The following is a 17,130-nucleotide window of genomic DNA, read 5'->3' on the forward strand; positions in this document are numbered from 1 at the left end:
TTACTATTGGAAATTATTGAGTTTTACTTACATTGCTCTAACTTTGGTTGTAGTTGTCTAAACGATGCAAAAATTTGATATGTGATACATTTATATAATGATTAACAATCCTGTTTTTGTGATGATAAAATTTGTGCTGTTGTCTTGCACATTTTCATGTGTCAATTTACCTTATTTTATCATTTTTTTTTCGCATTTCTACGTTTAATGTTATGCTATAAAATTGATCAGAATGTTGTTGTTGCGTAATTGTAAAAGTACCACCGTATTAATTTTTTACTTATTTGAAACAGTAGTACCAAAGAGATTTTTTTTTTCAAATTCTTCCATAGTAATTCCCATACAAATGTTAAATTATTTGTGACATCTAAACCTTCATCAATATTTACTATTTTTTGCACTAGCTTATATTTTGGGGTTATGAATCGAACTGGAGGGTGACCTATACATGGCACCTATACACTATAAAATGATGCACCCTAGTGACTTGCTTTCTGAGTAACATTCGTTTTCAGTGTAAACATAATTTTAAACAAGTAAGGATACAAGCTTGTAGGTAAATTGTTCGTATACAAGACTTCATGCTTTCCTTGATTCTCTAATGGTGTTAAATGGGCACCAAAATGGTCCTAAAAGCGATTAAAAATTACTTAAAAGATCAAAAAATTCGATAAAAACATGAATGTGTACACACTTAGATTTTTCTACCGAGATCGGCTGAGCAAATCTCGGCAAAAAAAGTTTTACTGTCATATCAGCAAACATTTCATTTGTTTGCTGAGATTCAGCTAAGCATTATCCGAGACTCAGCAATCAAATGTCACTTTTGCTGAGATCTCAGTGAAACTTATTTTGCCGAGATTTGCACAGCCGAGCTCGATAGAAAAAACTAAGTGTGTAGCTGAATTTTTAACACACATCTCGAAACGTCCTTAACATTTACGCAGAAAAAAAAATTCATAAAACTTTTGAAGTTAATAATGCAAAATTGCAACGACAATAAATATTCAACATAACAAATCAGTTCAAATCAGAATCATTTACCTTACATTTTACTGAGAACGATAATAAAAGAGCGCAAATAGATCGGTTCCGTCGGAGTGATCTGCGAAAAAAAAAAATAAACGTTAGTGGCGAAGTCATTTCTTCCATCGCATCTCGGGGTGAAGAAAAAAAAAATGCCTTGCAAGGAGCGAAAAGGATTCGGATTGAGTGGGAAAGAAAAAGAAACACCAGGTCCTCCGTCTAATGGAGTTCGCAAAGATAATAAATGGCTATGTACACGAACCGATGATGGTACACCGCAGCAGCATAGTCGAAAAGTTCATAATGGGGCGTGGAAAAAGAACCAAGAAGCATTACCATATCTGAGCAGGTTGTTAATGATGCTTATAAAGCTGCAGTTTATTCCTTCTGTCGGTACAACGAACGACGACGACGACGACGGACGGCGAGATGGTCTGAAACTGCTGGCTGACACTGTACATTTTTCTGAGTGCACGCACTGGTACCTCACTGTGAGAATACCTTTTGAATAATAAAGCGATTCGGGTGGAAGGAAATTTGTATGCGGATGATGACGCTCAGGATCACCTCGCGTACCGGGAAACAGTAGTAGGTACAGCACCAACCAACATCACACACACACTGCAACAACTCTCGTAGTGGAGATGATGGGCAATGCTGGCAGGTGCTACAAGTCACAGCTCTACTAATGCAGGCAGGTGAGAAGATTAATTGTAGAGCCACTAATTTACGGTATTTGATTCGCCGAGAGTGCTTCAGGATTTTTATGGCGTTTCATAATGAGCTGAGAGGTAGGTAAATTGGCTCTAAATAGCGTGCGAGCGTAGCAGTTGGAAAAGGTTGGTATTTTTATCGGAGGAGATTTAAAGAGTCATTTTTTTTTTAAATTAGGAATAGAGTACTTATGAACTGCATTTTAGAATGATTAGATTGTTATGCTGTGCAATATTTACATTTTAATCAGTAAATCAAATTTGCGGAGCACTACAAAACTATAAAACGATAAAATTGCCTAGAAAGAGAAAGTTTCTGCTGCAGAACTATACAATCAAAGCAGAGGAATTTGACAATTTTTGCTGTACAAAAATATTAATGAAATTTACTTTTGAAATACAATTCTATTCAAAGGATAATGTTTGCTGAATCATCCCGTTGTCTGACTGATTGTAGATTTCAAATCGTGATGAACTAAGCGGAAATTTTCGCAAACCCGCAGACTTTTTCAATACAGCTTCACAGATTATTCAATTAACATAGACAACAATTCACGACCCAGTTGCCAGATTGTTACCAGGAAAACGAGCTCGCTGCCATTGTACTCCGGAGGAAAAGTCCCATTGTTCCAAGATGCAAATCGATGTGTGTCACATTCAGAGATGGCAAATCGCTTACTCCACCGACCATCCGACCGACCTATTGACAGGTAAGCTCTCGCACAAAGGCAACCGAAATCCGCAGCAACCATCGCTCGTCATCGGTTGGCTTCCAGGCCCGGACACCGCGCACGGCACAATTTCAGGAATCAAACCGCAGATGTGTGTGTGTGTGTGCCGACGATTCTGAGGCTTCCGTTCAATCAGTGCCAACAATGGGGACAGTAATTGAAATATCCAATTTACCTTCCTGTACACCTATTAAAATCCTGCGCTAGTGAGAATTTATACCTACCTATCTATCGGACGACGTGGACATGTGAAGAATGCGATTCTGATCTGTCATAACCATCGTTACATCACGAATACACGAGACGAGCAGTGGCCACATTCGGCAACAGAGTCGGACAGATAACCAATCGGTAGCCTTTAGTATTTCAGAACGCATGAGAAACTTCTGGTCAACATCCGGTCAACAGCCGTCCGAGCGCTTGACAATCAACGTGGTTTGGAAATAGTGTTTTCCATCTTTTCACCAGAACTTCTTAATAGTGTCGACATTTAGACAGAATAAAAAATTGATGACACTGCACGTATGCATAATTCATTGTTTAAAACTATGTCCCGCATAGCAACAGCGCTGAATCAACAATTCAATTTGAAACCGAACTCAAACTCAACATCAAAGGCGCATTCAAGACATATCACTATAAGAACCGGAAACATTTCCCCTGTTGGTATCCAATAAATCAAACAACTATCAAAGTTTTTTAATCAACTCCCCAGGGCATCGCTCGTCGGAACCATTTCATTCAGTAGATAGGTACACACAATCCCTAACACCCAAAACATTGAATTCCAAGAGTTTCCATCAAACGGCATTCAAATAAACTCTAGTGAAACATAATTTTCCGCCTCTTCTGTTCAATACGGACTTTCCCTGTTTCTATTCTGGAGAATTTCGATTGGATATTTATATACATACACACATACGCCCCGAAAAAGGCATTGAATCGGAACAGAATGTGATCTTGGCATTACTCACGAAAAACACGCATTCAAGTCATTCGAGCATTCAGGTTTCCCTCCCAGCGGCGCACTCTCTTCACATAGTTGTGTGTGGGTGTGAGTTTTCGTTCAGCAGGATTTCGGACACATTCCATTGTTGTTGATGTAATGCTTTGCCTTTTCCTCCATCCGTCAGGTGGATTGTTGTTTTTGATTAAGCCGACGAGAAAAGCTAGGCTTTGCATGTGTTTATCGGATGAGATGGATTTTTTGATTGTTTGGTTTTAGTATGCTTATGCTTGAGGAAACGACAATCCATCTTACTTCGATTTTGGCTACGAAAATTTTTGGAGACTTTCGTAAATTCAATTATCTGTCATGAGCATGAGCATTGACGACCGTACAATTCAGTAGTTGCTACTCCGTGATTGACCACGGTTGTCACGGGAAGGACGTTTTTGTTAGTGGGAAGAGTTGATTAGGTTCATATTAGAAGTGATGCAATCTTTAAAGCATGATTTAAGCAAACGACTAGACCCTATCAACTCAGTAATGTAAAGGGGATTGGGTTCTAACCTACGGGCTTCTGTTCAGTAAGCAAAAAAGGCCGCTCTAAGGCTACCGTGTCCCTGACATCACAATATGCTACAACCGACGATCTTTTAAACCCAGATGAAAGAAGTTATACAAATTGTCCTAGCTTCGGCTGGACATATACTAAAATTGGAACGATACAGAGAAGATTAGCATGGCCCCTGCGCAAGGATGACACGCTAAATCGTGAAGCGTTCCACATTTAAAAAAAAAAAAAAAAAAAATTAAATTACGTCCTAAAAAACAGATAACAATGTTTCACAAACCACACCTAGCGTACGTCTCATATTTTCTAAACATAGTAAAATCAGTAATGGTTTTCTTCAATAGAGGCCCGGGATTGATCAAATTCAGTAATACAAAGAGGCCTGGGTGCTAATCCATGATGATGACCTGTTCAGTAAGCAAAAACGGTTGCTCTAAAGCCACCTTGCCATTTACATCACGACGATATATCCCCTCACCATCCCTCTCAAACCGGGGAGTTTGGTAAAGAGAGATGATCAATCCGATTTGTACCTTCCTCAAAGTTGTCCTTGCTCGCTTTTTACTCACTATATACAATTTTCACACTGCCGTACTCTAAAAATTACCACTCTAGTCTGTTATTTGAAATTAGCATCTTAAACTATGTAAGTAATACAACACCATATTTTTGACACGCTTGACCTGCATCCCTTTTGATGTGATATTAACATTAATTTATTGCTGTGTAACGGAAATGACGCTTTTGTATTCCGCATCTTTCCGACAGTTTCTCACATATTCAAAAGCGATACCGTACCTCATATAATAGAATAAAACACAAGCTTCACACACGACTGAACAATATACAAAAAATAAAACTAGCACACACCTACAACGCATCAAAATCTAATCGACCGAGCGCCAAACCTGCATGTTCGATGGCGATTGCGATTTCACACATATCCAACCTTACAAACCGATCCAACGCGCCGGGAAGCAAACGAAAACCATGATATAAATTTAAACAGGAGCATACTCATCAAATCAGTATATGTATGCGCATTCCCGAACGTAAATTTAGTATAGTGATGTGATGGTAGTTAGAACTAGATACCCTCCTGGGGAACCAGTTATTTCAAATCAAACATTTGTACTACGGGCGGAAATCCGTTCAAATAAATCATTATTTTTCTATTTTTCCTTGAACATGAGAGGAAAACCGTTCAAATTAAACATCATTTTTGAATTTTGCACAGGAGATGTTCACGCCTCCTTTCACCCCTGTGGATTCAAGAAATGCTTCGTTGTTTGAATGTTTTTATTTGAACTCGAATCCTCTACAAGTATCTAAGTACAAGTAAGTAGGTAATCACGCTTACGACTACACCACCGGCGCCACTGATCAATACTTACTTTACTTGGTTATACTTTCTTGAGTAACAGTTTTGAAAACTTAATTAACTTTCTTTTATGTGGAACAAAGGTCGTTTATTGATGACATATCGAGCAGTTTCTTTGTACTGCTGAATATGAAATATATTGCAGATTAAATTGATTGATTGATTTATTAGACAAAAGATTTTAAGATTTTATTTTTAATCCAAAAATGTGAAAATATTTTTAATTAAAACATATGAAAATCGCGTTAATTAATGCATTAATCGTTGAAGATAGGGTAAAAGAGTATTTCATCAAAGTTCGGGGAACATCATAGTAGTTCTGAGAATTTCATAGAATATTATAGAACTTCATTGAAATCCATGGATCTTCATAGAATTTCATGACAGTGCTTGCGTCTTTTACATCAAGAAGATATTATCTCATATGATACCAGGCTGCTCAGAAATTATTCCAATGATCTTCAAATGTTCTAAAATCTCCATGAAATCATTAAGATATTTTTTCAGGTGATCAGGTAACATTCTTAAAATATACAACTATTCAACAATCTGAATCACATCTCTCAGATACCCTATCATATGAAACCAGGCAATTCAGAAATATTCCATGATTTTTAAGATTTCTATAAAGTCCTCAGGATACTTTTTTCAAGACTTCAGGTTGATCAGGTACTATTCTGATAAAGATCTCAAACTATCCAATCATGATACCAGGTGAAAATAGTCCAAAGACCTTCAGGTGATCAGAGATCTCCAAAAACTTCTCTGGATGTTCTCATGTCTTCAGGTTGACTTAGTGTAATTCTGCCCAAAAATTTAAATCACGTCTCTCAGATATTCACCTACCATACTAGGTTGCTCAGAAACCGTTGCAAAGACCATCAGGTGATCAGCGATCTCCATAAATAATCATACTTTCTTTACATGTTTCGACAGCAGAATCGTCAGAGACCTCTTCTCGCGGTTCGAACTCGTTACCTGATACTGGATTACGAAGCACCGAAGCAAACAAAACTGCACACGCACACATATGTAGGGATGAATGCCAAACACCGTTTAAAACTATGCGTTGCGTGTTGCTGGTGCATTTTTGACAGTTTCAAATTTTATCATTGCGAACGGTCTTAGAGCGTTATTTTTTTTAGCGGTTTTGAATATGATGTAGGGTTAATTATGGCTTCGGCACCCATTGACTGTTTTCGGCAAAATTGAAACGTTAATTTCACTGTATTTTCCCATCAAATCTCTTCGCTGAATGTATTAAGCCCATTCCTTACCTTTTCAGCTTCAATCTGATTACATTTTTACGACTGTGCAATCCTGTTCTGCCACATTTTTCTTTAACTGAAATATACACACTACAAAATACGGGTGATTTCGAGTTGCCGATAATAGAACAGCTGGTTAACACGCAGTTCAAATGGAAAGGGTGCCGAAGGAAAAGAGACTGCCGACAATAGTTACACCCACCTGAGAAGTTTGGAGCGTTGTAAAAACATGTTCAACCCCTTTTGATCAATTCTGTCGATTGGAATTGGTAGAACAGCAAGCAGCAGATAAATTTCAACAAACAAACCTGTCATGTATGTGTGTGACGCTGAGAAATCGCTAATAGAAGTTCGAACGCTGGTAAAATTGACGAGAATACGTAAATTTCCCTACCTTTATGCAAAAAATCAACACTCAAAGACTGTATTTACCCCCTGACGATAATAAGTAAAGAAGTGTCTATGTCGTTCTTTCCCCTAGGAGTATACTGAAACTATGTCGCATTACCGTATATAATTACTAAAGTTACCAATTGCACGAACAATTAAAATCACATAGTAAAGGGCGAACACGAAATTATTGCGACACATTCAACAGGGCATAACTTTTTTACCATTGGGTAAAAATCAACCAAATTTTGCACACTTTCTCATTGATGTGTATTGTGTGCATGCTGTCAAACTCGAAGTCGTGTTTTTCGATTCAACGAAAATGGAGATGAACCAACGCGAGTTGAGAGAACAAATTCTTCCCAAACACCTGGTATTTCCTGACCTGTCTCACCGGCAGTTGGGAAAAATGTTGAACATTCACCATTCAACCGGCTCCAGAGTGTTGAAGCGGTTCCAGGAGTGGTTGACGTTGGACCGGAGAACAAAAAGACGGAGGGAAAGATGAAGCGGATGATTAAAGCAAATCCCAACGTCTCAAGCCGTGATTTGGCAAAAAAGATCGGCATGTCGCAGAGCTACGTCCAGAATGCAAAGAAGAGAGCTGGACTACATACATACAAGGTACAGAACTTCCCAAACCGCGATGAGCGGCAACAATCGACGGCTAAAACTCGGGCACGGAAGCTCTACGAGAAGATGCTGACAAAATATGGCTGCTGTGTGATGGACGACGAAACGTATATAAAAGCCGATTTTAAGCAAATTCCGGGGTTGGAGTTTTTCACCGGCAAGAGCAAGTTCGATGTGGACGACAAATTTAAGAAGAAGAAAATGTCGAAGTTCGCCTCCAAATATCTCATTTGGCAGGCCATCTGCTCTTGCGGACTGAGGAGTGAGCCTTTCGTGACAAAGGGCACAGTAAATGGCGAGATCTACAAATCTGAGTGCCTCTAGAAGCGCCTTTTACCGTTCTTGCAGCAGCACGACGAAGCTCCGCTATTTTGGCCAGATTTGGCATCATGCCACTATTCTAAAAGTGTCCTGGAGTGGTATGAGGCCAATTCTGTCCATTTTGTTCCAAAGGACATGAATCCGCCAAACTGTCCGGAGCTGCGCCCGGTGGAGCAGTACTGGGCAATAATGAAGCGGGAACTTCGGAAGAGCAAGAACACAGTCAAAGACGAGAAGGACATGTTAAGAAAATGGAAAAAAAAAACTGAGAAACTGGTACCGGATGACACTGTAAAGACTTTGATGGAGGGCATCAAGCGAAAATGCGTTCAATTTTACACTCAAGGCTCCATCGATTAACTTTTCTTTTGATTTTTGAAGTAAATATATGTATAAAACTACCCTAAAATTTTGGTTTGATTCTAAACATTATAAGAAAATTGGCATGACATTTTCGGTGTCGCAATAATTTCGTGTTCGCCCTTTACATAATAATATCTCGTACGTTGGCGAGAATATCTTATCGATTGCAAAACAAGCTATTCTTGAAGAACACCCTCTGCGTGAAGCCAACGTCAACGGCATAAACATTGACGCCAATGAACGGCATAAATATTGACAATCGAAAAAACTGTTGGTCCGTTTTCCTCTCACATTCAAAAAGTTGATATGGGTGAATGATCAGTAACTGCTACAGTCACGTAGTTGGCTAGGGTTCAAGACTCGTTGAAACCATGTTTGAAGCTTTTTAAAATTTAATTTTTCTATAATAGCTCATTTCTCGCGTCACCTTTTAAATAGGCCAATCTACATTGATCGATTCTCTTCATCGAGTCTCTCTTTCGTTAATAACTTGGCTGCATTCATATTTCGGGCTAATTTGTCAACATAGACTGTTCAAAGAAAGTATTATTAAGCGTATTGGATGAGAAGAACAGCTGAACATATTTTTGGAGCCCAGTTATTAACGAAAGAGAGAGTCGATGAAGAGAATCTGTCATTATAGATTAGTCTATTTGAAAGGTGACGCGAGATTTTGCTAAATTGCTTTGATCTTCTTCTGCTCAAAGAATTGTGTTGTTGGTTTGATATTACAACATCTTATTTTGCAATTATTCATTTATCGTCATACAGGGTGTCTACTCAATCCAAGGAATCAAATTCCCTGAGTTTTCCAGGTTTTTCCAGGTCGGATGAAAAAAAATCCAGGTGCATACAAATTATACACATTATTATTTTATCGAACCCCCCTGTTTGCTGGTGTTCACACTGCTTGCACATGTCGAAAGAACTGTCAATTTAGATTTCAAAACAAAACTGTATCAGGAATCAAAAGTAAATACTTCCATCATGAATTACCGGAAAATTGCTCTAGTTTCAGCAGACGTATTTGCTTTTATTATTTTAAATAAAATGAGAAAGAGAAGGTGAACTTTGTGGAGCAGGAAATGGTTGCTCAGGAGGAACACCGGCAGGGATTTGGCTCATCTTGTCCATCAAGAGCTGCGATATGAAGATGAAAATGGATTTCAAAACTTCGCCAGGATGTCGATACCAACTTTAGACAAGCTAGTGGGAAAAGTTCTCACTAGATATACATGATTCCTTGAGTTCTGAAAATTTCTGTTAACAACTCAATTCTGCAAGGTCTTCAAACCTTCTGACGTCCCTGAATTTTTGTTTCTGTTCTCCGGTAAAATTTCCTTAAAAATCAACAATCTTTCCTGACAATCTGCAAATGTCTCGGTAGTTCTACAGATTTCTTTGAAGTTCTGTGTGTTCTTCAGAAGTTCAGCAAATTTACCTACAAAGTTCCTGAATCCCTGAAGATTTAAGATCCTTGAAGATCAACAATTATCTCTGATGTTCACAACATTTCTAATAATCTACAAACTTCTCGAAAGTTCTGTAATTTTCTCTGCAGATTTTCATGATTCAATGAATATCTGCAAATATCTCTGAACATCTATACAATTTTCTAAAGAATTAAAAGATTATCTAGAAATTTTTGAACTTTCCGGAAGTTTTAGGAAGTATTCTGAAGTTTTTCTAATTTTTCTGAAGCTGTGCAAATATCTCTAAAGATCAGCGAACTTACCTGAAGTTCTGTGAATGTCTTTCAAAATCCAAGAACCGCAGTAAAATTCTGAAAATTTATTTAAACATCTGCTAATTTTTGAGTAAATTTACGACCTACCCTCTGAACTTTTCTAAAGTTCCTAAAATTTATTTCAAATTCTGTAAAGTTTTCTGAAGTACTGTATTTCTGCTCTAAAGATCTACGAACTGGCCTGAAGTTCAATAAATTTCACAGTAGATCTCCGAACTTTTCTAAAGTTCTTTAAATTTCTTTGTGGATTCTTGATCTAAAGATCGGCGAACTTTCCCGAAGATCTGTGAGTTTTGCTGAAGTTTTGCAAATTTTTCTAAAAACGTACGAACTTTCTGACGTTCTACAGACTTCTCTTAAGGTCTACGGACTTCTCTTAAGGTCTACGGACTTCTCTTAAGGTCTACGGACTTCTCTGAAGTTCTTTAGATCTATCTATTTCCGACTTCCATGGAGTTCTGCAAAATATTGTACTTTTGTACTTACGTGGAGGCGAACCAGCCCAAGGCTGAAAGCCTCTTTAATAAAGTTAAATAATAATAATAATACTTTTGTACTTCGCTGCGATTTGTTTTTGGAATTGAGGTGCGTTTCTGACATTTAACGAATTTTTCTGAAGATCTCACATTTGTGTGAAACTGTGAAACTTTCTGTCAAATTCCTGCAAATATCTTTAAAGTTCTGTAAAGTTTTCTTAAGCTCCGTAGCTCTATTCCCAAGATCTACAAAAAAAAAAACTTGAGGCTCAATAAATTTCTCAGTAGATCTGCAAACTTCTCTGATGTTTTGTAAATTCGTCTAGGGTTACCCTGAAGATTTGAAAATTTCCTTGAAGATTACCTAAAGTTGTCAAAATTTATCTGAAAATATTTGAGCTTCTTTGAAGTTTTAAATGTCTCTCTCAAGATCTACAAATTTTCCTGAAATCGTGTAAATATTTTTTTTTAATCCCTGAGGATCTGCAATTTTTACTGAACATCCATTAACATTTCTGAGATTCTTGTGATTTTTTCTGAAGTCCTGTAATTTTTTTCAAAGTTATGTAGCTTTGTTCTAAAGATGTACGAACTTTTCTGATGTTGAATAATGTTTCGAGGATCTTCAAACTATTGTGAAATACTTTATATTTCACTGTAGATTCTTGGACTTGTCTGAAGTTATGCGAATTTCCCTGAAGATTTGTAAAATTTCGCTTATAGTTTTACAAATTGATTTGAAATTATTTTTGCTTGCTTGAAGTTTTGAAAATTTCTTTGAACATTTATCTGAAGATCTACGACCTCTCTTGTGATTTTGTTTTTTTGAATTTCTGTTAATAACTTTTAATTTATTTGTAGTTCTGTTCTCAAGATCTACGAACTACCCTGAAGCTCAACAAATTTCTCAGTAGATGTCCGACCCTCTCTGAAGCTCAAAAAAAAATTCTATGTTGGGTCTCAGACCTGCTGTCTGGCATGCTTATTCTTATACAATACATGCTTCGTATGCTTCCTTTTGACGGTTGCCAGTCTCTCTTTTTCGGCTGTTTCCTTTTTACGACGATTTTGATCCTCCACATACAAATCAGCGAAGAGCGAGCGTGACAAGACTCTCTGAATGAACTTGTCTCGTTCGCACACGTTGTCTTAGCTGTCAGATGCTTGTCAAGTTCAGTGTCCTTAAGAAACGTTTCGAGAAACTGAACGAAAAACTTCTTTTGAATTACGAATGAAGTGATAATTGGAAAATTCTCTGAGTGGAACCAAAATTCCCTGAATATTCCAGGTTTTTCCAGAAAAAATAAAATTCCCTGTAAATTCTCGGTTTTCCAGGTTTTTCCAGGTAGTAGACACCCTGTCATATAGCTTTTCAATTATTATCTTTGATATTTTAACGCTTCTTTCGATCAAACCAATAACAAATTGAGATGATCTTTTTTTATTTTTTGCTTTATTAGAGAGATTTTCAGCCTTGGGCTGGTTCATCTCTTAACTGAGATGATCTATATTTTAATAGTAAAACGTGCTATTGGTTTGATATTCTCTTCTATTTGGGTTGAGATACTTGTTTTGCATGTCTTACATTGCATGTTCCAGCTGCTTCTGTGGTAGTGAATAGAATGTTAAATAAAACTATCTAATATTAGGCGCTAATAATTAAATAGCCGTGAGCTAATTCATAACTAAACGTGAAAAGCGGTTGTTACCGGTAAGTGAATTGATCAGGGTTTTCGATCATACTATGGGAAATAGAAACAACCAAAATGAAACCAGTTCCACCTGAGAATAGTGAGTGATTAATGTTTTATTGCAAAATGTCACTTTTTTGGTCATATCTGAAGAACCAAACAAGTTTACGGACACAAACTGCAACTTGTTTCTCTAAATGTTGTTCAACCGTTGCCGAGAAAAGTGAGTGAATAACACACATCCACACTGCGTTGAAAAAGTTCACGATATTTCACGAGTTCACCAAGGGAATAGCTCGCGAGTCATACCTAGTGAGTTTTGGTGTAATTTTCCAACACTGCATCCACATATATCACACACTCCCACAGACAAACATATTCCGATCTCGTTGAGTTTGACCCTCCGGGTCTTAGATCTAAATTTAATTTTCCAAGTGATATTAACGTCTTTCGATATAACTCGATGAACAAAATCAAATACCTTAACGAGACGCTTACAGCCCAGAAAAAAATATTGGTTTGTTTTGATTATTGAGATATAGAAAATGCTAGAGAATCAGTTTTTTCTATATATTCTTTAAAAACCACATGTAAAAATGTTTTTGTTTATCTCATTATGAACAAAGGTGGACTTCAAACAACAATGAAGGGTCCATTTTTTTTTTCGGAATTTTGAGTCCATCTTTTTGCCATGATGATATAGAAAAAATGGTTTTACACGTAGATTTTCTGTAGCATTGGAGAAAAACAAATATTTTCGATATCTTTTTCTAATATTTTCAAACAGCGAAAAAAATATCAACAGCGAATAGGCTACATCACTTGAAATGTATAAACAAATATAACCATAATCAATGGAAACAAATCGTCATTTTCCTACTTTAAGTAGGCTTAGAAAGCATTCAGTCAATGCTTGTGAAAGTGCTGAAAAGAAAACTAAATTGAGAGACGGTTCTAGTTCTAAAAAGCAGCAGGAACATCAACCTTCGTGCCTCGAAAACAGAAAGATACCTAAGCATCTTATGTGCTTGCAAGTAAGGATGAAAAACAACCAAAGCCCTACGGTAGCGAGAGTTACGTCAATCATGAATGTTTTTCCCCATTACAAACTAACCAACATTTCAACCGCGCAAACAGCACGATCTTTGGATGCGTCATACTGTGACGTAGAGGTGCCGAAATAAACTTAACTTTCCACACGCATCAAATCATACATCGCAGGGTTTCTCACAGCAGAAGCACAAACAAATACATAAACACGATTCCAGCTTCCGGGGAACACTGACAGACAACTGAAGCTTATAGAGCAGGCCTACCACAGGCAGGGTTGAAATGCCGGAGAGAGAGAGAGCAAACATGTGTAATAAATCGAATATATATTTTTTTTGTTTTGTAAATTTATCACGTTTCATATCTTATTTTATTGGCCAATGAAATTGCTTTCTAAATGAGCAAATTGATGCTTGGCAGTGGTCGAGCTTGGTGGTGGCTGCAGAACTTTTCATGGCACGTATTTCCTTGTAGAAAAGGGAGCATCCATTCCTGTTTCATCACATTGTTCGTTACAAATTTCAAAACACAGCTTGTCATAGTTCAAGGGTGCCCCAAATCAAATTGTTTGCCACCTCTAACAGCGGTACATTTCACTTGTAAAATGTGTTTTTTATGACATTAATATCTATTATTGATTTTAAATTTTCTGTGATAGCTCAATTTCCAAACGATCGTAAACAAATATGTTGGCTAGAAATCGTCACGAAGTTGATTTTCCGTCTATCTCCTACGCAGGTACCGACCGGACCATCGACCCCATTGATAACCTGTTCCATTATTCAGCAATCCCTGAATGGTGTCTCCAATTAAACCATCGGAAATCCGTTCCACCATCGCCGTCGTCCAGTACCAACTACACAATGGCAATGAGGATTGGCTCTATAGCAGAAGGATCCACTCTGGGATTCCTCTGTCTCACACTTCTCGATGCTTCTTCCGGGTTTGTGTAACACTTTCGCTCAATCAGCGAAAGTGCTCTCGATGTTTGTCTGTGGGTACGTTCCTTGCCACATCATGGAATCGAAAGCTGCAGCTGGTGATGGCGATGGTGTGCTTACTGTAGTTGATGGCAGGAATGCCTTAACACGGATTGAATGGGAAAGTTTCCGCCTCTCCCAATCCTCCGTCACGTAAGCAGTTAGTCAAAGCTTGTGCTAAATGCGGCGAATGTGGTGTGAAAGTGGCACATGTGTGTGTAGATACATGTACGCAATGCCAACCGATATACGATGTGATTTCAATTAAGGGTAGCTTCTTCACTTTATCAGCTTACACTTTGGTTATTGCTCTAGCGTAGTGTGGTACCTACCATTGCCACTCGATATACAGCTGCCATCAATTTGAATGTGTAACACTTAACAGAAACTGGAGGCTTTTCCACTTTTACGATTCGGATCGGGCGAACGAGTGGCACGTTTCAAGTGCGATGTGGAGTCCATATGGTAGCCACTTTCGACCTTTGCCGGATCAAGAGGTTTGTGGGGATTATTGAGGCAAGTTATGCAAAGAACTTTTCGCTCTTTATTTTGAGGTAGATACTTTTATGCTGATGTGTTATGTCCAAATCAAGTTTGACAATGCTTTTCCTATCTGGTTCTGATATAACCAATCGAGCTAAAATTTTTGAAACAGCAAACATGTTTTTGTTCATGAGGAGTCATCCTTAACTTCTGGTAATAAAACACAAACTTCCCATTAATTCTGAGCGCCACCGGTAGACATTTTACATCTCGCCTAAGGCTGTTCAAACACATTAGGATGTTAATTAGATTTCCGTTACAGCGCACTTTGTTTGCCGTCTGGAACCCTCGTTTGTAACATTTTTGTCGTCTATTTATAACCCCTTTTTCTCCTGGAGGAATAAAAAATCTCAACTGACCCGCTCACCTGCTAGAAGCTGCGAGTTGGTAATCCAGCAAAAAAAAAATAAAAACAGAATGAAACAACACGTAAAAACTTTTATCTATTCAACGTGACAACTGGGGCGACTCGAAATTTCGAGCGCCACGCCGCCAATTGAGGCAAACGGGACGTGATTTGACCACTTTGCGCTCTCACAAGACAGAGGGAGGGGATCCATAAACTACACCGAATAAATGTTTGTATCCTGTCAGGTTGAAGAATGTTAAGCACTTGGGTTGAAATGGAGCCTTTGAACTGAGAGAAACGCAAATGAAAAAAAAAAATATGCTGATATTGAGTTTCTCTTTGCATTTTATGTGTCCGCTTGGATGGTTCAGATACAGAGGGCGCTACCAATCGTCATTAGCATCGGGAAAAAGGAAGGAAACCGAAGGAGCGCAGCAAACGATGGATGCTGGATCAGCATCCACAATATTGGGTCCATTGCCGTCGTCTCGTTTTGTTGGCTATCTAATATTGTTATTTATTTCCACCACCAGAGTGCCATTTCCATATCAATAAGTTGGATAATGTAACGTCCAAACAACAATAAAATGTTTTTTTTCCTGCTGCAAGCGATTGCAAATGTTTCGACATCCTAACCATTGGCTGTTGGTAGCAGTTGTGAAAACAGGGTAGGGTATTCGATGATGTACTGAGCTTGGATGCCATGAATTCCGATCGGGCGGACTTGGATAAGGAGGTGAAAATCGCTGGTGGACGTGGGTGAAAATGCAAAAACGGGGAAAGAAGTGGACAGTGTATTGACACTTTGAATAGATTTTTTTTATTTATTCCATGCCGAATAAGAGACGTTATTTCCGAGTTATATGCACAAATATGTCCTGTCCACACGCTGCTGACAGCTTACAATCGGAGGCAATAAAGTAGGAAGAACCCTTGCGTTTGGATGAGGGTGTGATTCCAACACTTGAAACATTTGTCTCCCCCGTGATGGTTGAAGTGAAGTTGGCGACGAGGGGTTTATAAGAGGGGGTTCATCAATTGGCGCCATCTGTCCGAACCAGACAGCCTTTCGCATGCTTAGGAAGATATCCGGGTGTTTGTGACGATTGAATGGCTTTTATTCACATGTTGCGTGACCACATTTACGGTTCCATAAAACGAAATGGAAATTTGTCCTCTATTATAGGAGATGAAAGGAAAAGTTTTCAAATGAATTCCGTATTGTTTGAAACTTGACTCCATCGGAAGTGATTTCTGCATCAGCTGTTGGTGTATTCTAGCTATGTTCCACTATAATCTACTAGAGCATGTTTCGTATCTACTATTTGAGGATAATACAGATATGCCTAGAATTTACCCAAAATCCATTTTTAAGTTCCCTTGATTTTACGCACTTCGTCTATACGTAAAACTTTGTATAATGACTTTATTCAAATTTTACCAGATTTTAAATAAATACAGTCAACTCTTTCTATTTCAACCTAATAAGGAAATAAATTTTGGATATTTGTATGGGACAAGTGGTCGAAGTAACCTGTAATTCCATCAAGTCAGGGAGAGATCGAGTAAAAGAGAGTTGAATGTATTTGAATATGCGTACTTAAAATGGTCTTTATGATAACAGGACGTCATTTCCCAAGTAACAAATTGATGCTTAACAAGTGTTCTTTCAACGATTTTAATTCAGGCTTACTTTGAATAATTGTTGTACATAGACCACTTTAACCTTTGTTCAGCTTTTAAACAGCTAAATCTGGTGATTTTAATCAGTCCAAAGCTTAACAACAATCTAAATTATAAGCTTTTCAATGCATTAACCAACAGTCTTTTCCAACCCTTGTTCAGCCTTAATTTTTTATTAAAAAAAAAGTAATGGAAGACCGCTCCATAACATTCATCTCATTTCAAGTGCAGGAAACACAATCTGGACACAAGTGCGCGATGTTTTTCG

The 17,130-nt window shown here is 37.9% G+C and overlaps 1 protein-coding gene and 1 non-coding gene across 2 annotated transcripts in view; both read left to right on the forward strand.

The window, feature by feature from the left end:
• The window catches only part of loaf (lost and found), a 256,473-nt gene that overhangs the window by 167,865 nt on the left and 71,478 nt on the right, over window positions 1-17,130 (forward strand). The gene's annotated exons all lie outside the window — the stretch shown is intronic.
• LOC135704352 (U6 spliceosomal RNA) lies at window positions 4,101-4,207 on the forward strand. The gene has a single exon (XR_010517784.1). It is a non-coding gene; the product is annotated as a U6 spliceosomal RNA (small nuclear RNA).

This window comes from Ochlerotatus camptorhynchus, unplaced genomic scaffold (assembly GCF_037179485.1).
Source record: "Ochlerotatus camptorhynchus isolate MF236.1 unplaced genomic scaffold, CSIRO-AGI_Acam_v1.1 ptg000234l, whole genome shotgun sequence".
Classification (NCBI taxonomy): Eukaryota; Metazoa; Arthropoda; class Insecta; order Diptera; family Culicidae; genus Ochlerotatus; species Ochlerotatus camptorhynchus.